Below are 3,812 nucleotides of genomic sequence, written 5' to 3' on the forward strand. Positions count from 1 at the left end.
ATTTATTTATTTATTTATTTATTTACATACACGATTTATATATTTATTTAGTTAATCGGTTATTTATTTATTTATTTATTTATTTTCTGTTTATTTGATTGTTTGCTTGTTTCCTAAAATATGTTTTATCAAATTTATTTTATATATTTTATTAAATTCTGCCAAATTTTAAATTACATTGTTTCCCTTCGTTGGTGTGACATGGGTTCCGCACACCGCTGTGGTGAGACTGTGAAGTTGGTTGAGTTAGTGGCGTACGCGGTCACCAACAACCTCGCCCCTGAATTCTCATGCGCACTTCTGCGGCAATCCTGTTGTATGTGGACAGGTAAGTAAAGACCCAATCCTTGTTGTATAAACGAATATCAGTATAGCAATATATTCGTTGTTGTAGGTCTAGAATAGCGTACAAGGTTGCGATGTTTAACGCTGTTTGAACGCTCCTAGGAGAAACGTGGGGGATTTGTCTATTCCGTGATATTCTCTAATTTTTTTATCAATAATTACACCCTGACCACAGGGTCCGCTGATACTCTGTTTCAAAATCATTGCCTAAACTTAAATTTTGTGTGCTTATTTATTTACAACCATAAATTTAAAGAAAGGAGCAGTCGAAAGGTCTTTTATGGCTGATCGAGTGATCTATTCAGTTTATCCCTTGGCATATCGAATTTATTTGAGTCATATAAGAATCTAGTAGAAGTGGTTTACATATGTTACTGGGAATCCACGCTCCACCGATGCTCGGTTCGTATGTACCTTTAAGGCAGAGTCGACATTTTTGGATTTTGCCTAATGATTTATCAGGTGAGTTTTTCGGATGAAATACAAATTCCTCATTTACCACGAAGTACAAATCAAGGTTTTCTTTGTATGAACTTCACATGTATAGATACTTCCGTAATACAGAAATGTATAAAAATGACAAAACTTTGGGGTATAGCTGGCCTCAAGGTTGGCCTCAAGGTTGTATCAGTGCCCTTCAGGTCACTATGACCGTTTTTATTTCTCTCTGCACCCAGAATCATGACGCTATTTTATTTTCCAGACTGTGGAAGGCATTTTCGGACAGCGGTAAGTTATAACTGCTATAATTATAACTATAATTCTAACTGTGTTATGGTTTATTGTTCTATTTGTTTTTTCTTTCTTTTTGCATTTCTTCTCGCCTTTTTTTTTTACATTTTTTATTTCACTATGTTTATTGCGTATCCTTGTTTTCATTTTCTAAGTATTAATCGTTTTTCCTCACTCTAATCTAACTTCCTGATATTACACCAATGTCCTTTACTGTGGATTTCTCTTTTCTTAGCATTGTACAGGCACTAACCCCCACCCTTCTTGTTCAAAACCGTTTGGTTTTGGCCGTTTTGTTCGTGTGTAGGTTGGTTAAACGTGGATAAATGATATTTTGCGTTTTAGATATTGTCAGATTATCTCAGGATATAATTAGGCGTTTTAGGTAGAAATCGTGTCTCAATATCAAACTACATTAAAATTGCTCAAATCACGCCATGTACTACAATGTAAAAAGGAAAAAGTTAGTTACACACCAGGCCCGTAGCCATCAATTTCAAAAGGGGGTTCTTCTTTTGAAAAAGTGGACCTTTTCCCATAAAAACTTTATGTACCTAGATCAAATTTTACCCAGAGTGCACCTTTTCCCAGCAAAAGGGGCGGTTCTTTCGAACCCCCCGAACCCCCCTGGCTACGGGCCTGCACACGCACCATCCGTTGTCATACTTTGTACAATGTACTTTAATTTAAAATTCAGTTTTATTAAATAAGAACAATCAGAATGTCGTTAATAGGTTTCAACTTTTTCAGCGTAATATCTTTCAGTTTTGTTTAGTCTCCTTAGCATATCCGTAATATCAGTGAATGTGGCATATTTTACAGCAATGAAAGAGATGGACGATCACTTCCCCGTGGCGACAGCTCACGGGAATGGGACGACTACAGACGACACTCAAGCGCAACCTGTCTTACTGACAGTCACGGTCTTATTCCAAGGGATATGATTATAGCGGTGACTTAGAACTAAAATAACGTTTATTTACATTCAGCTATCGACATGAAACTTTTACCTCAAATAAGACAGTTTGAAGACTTTTTCTTTCGTTCATCCAAAAGAGAGCTTTACACGAAAATAATAAAAACTTATTCGTATTCAAATATAAACAGGAAATCAATGTCGTAAAAGTGAAAGCCTTATACAATTCTGACTTTTGACAGATATTGGGTACTTTTTGTCACTCCCATGCTATTTTACTTCTTCACACTGGCAAAAATTTTACCTAAATCTTGCCAAACAAAAACATACTTTCAACTGATTTTTTTTTCAATTTTGAAAAATATGAAAAATGTAATCTTCTTGACATATTTTACCATTAAATGCAGATCAATTCCTACGGCACACTGCAGATTGTGGCAACCTCCACACAACGCAGTGCGTCAGGAATGCGTCTGTTAAATCCCCTTTACACTGGATGGCGTCCTTTTGGGTCCTTTGTGCGACCATGAAACTGGCATCGCTGTGGTCGTAGAAAGGAGGCACAAGCATCGCTTCGGTGGCAGAAAGATTGTACAATGATCGGTCAGTTATCAGAACATATTTTTAGTATTTTTTTCCCTCTCAAACGGGACAGTACTGCTGGAAGCAGAAAGTACGCCGTCCAGTGTAAAGGGGGCTTAAGCCGCATATTACATTCACAGAATGGAGGTGGAGACTAAGGAAATATGTATTTACTAATATATTTGAGTTTTATTTTCAGTGAATGCGATGAAAGATGTTGCTTTTCCTCTGATTTTCAAAATAAGTAGAATAACAAATGCATCCAACTCGACATGTTGCTAGATCAAACTTGAGTTTATTTACAACAAACAGGCCTAGTTTCCGCATTTTAACAATTAGAAAAGACTTAGAAACGCATTTTGACACAATCCACAAATCTAATTGTCAGAGGAAAATTATTATACAAGTCATGTCAAGGCGGTATTAAGTTTGAGCGTGATTTACTTGTGTGTCACGAACATTATTAAGAGACGAGTAATCGGATGACTGTCAATTTTATACAATTACAAGTTGTCTTAAAATTTAACCTGTGAACCACCACGACGAGGAACTGCAGTGGTCCACAAGATTTTGAACTCTGAAAATCTTTTTACTTCTGAATATTTTGACTGTTATGCTTAATATTCGCTTTCAAAAAGAAGAGAGAGAATATCCCAATAAAATTCACCCTTGTCGAACACAAATAAATAGAAATGTAGTCAAAATTTTAGAACACCTTAGACTCGCGGATTTTTATGTGAATATATCGTACTTATAAACCTGGGCATGCGAGTTTCAGCCAAAGCTGTGTCGTCTGCAGCGCATATGTGAGGTGCGTTTACCGTTTCAGTATTCTTCACTCTTGGAATGATTGTGTTAGCGCAGAAATTTTCTTTATCACCAGATGACAACTAAAATTTTCAGTGAAAACTTCAAAAACAAATTTTTAATCACCATTAAGATCATCAAGGCCATCAAGATCATCACTAAGAGCGGATTCTCAACGAATTGAGCCAGGCTTTACTTTAATTTGCATATAAGAGAAAAAAATGCAATTTTTCTGATTTTGGCTCGTCTCCAAGTTTTCCACTATTTTCAAAAAGTAAAGTCCACTTTTGCTCACAAATTGGTACACTTTTAATCCACACACACTGTTTTTAAATTATGTAATTAGAAATAACTTTTATATCACAGACGTGTAATCACTCTACAGCCATAAAACTCAATGTTAGCTGCTTGGGTATAAAAGTAGGTCAAT

At 35.9% G+C, this 3,812-nt stretch overlaps 1 long non-coding RNA gene across 1 annotated transcript; it reads left to right on the plus strand.

The window, feature by feature from the left end:
- The first annotated feature begins 757 nt into the window (after window positions 1–757).
- LOC106159585 (uncharacterized) lies at window positions 758–3,538 on the plus strand. Its single transcript, XR_001238038.2, has 3 exons — window positions 758–807; window positions 1,049–1,074; window positions 1,900–3,538. It is a non-coding gene; the product is annotated as an uncharacterized LOC106159585 (long non-coding RNA).
- The last annotated feature ends 274 nt before the right edge of the window (window positions 3,539–3,812 follow it).

Source organism: Lingula anatina, chromosome 9 (assembly GCF_051362555.1).
Source record: "Lingula anatina isolate TDL-2025a chromosome 9, LinAna3.0, whole genome shotgun sequence".
Lineage (NCBI taxonomy): Eukaryota > Metazoa > Brachiopoda > Lingulata > Lingulida > Lingulidae > Lingula > Lingula anatina.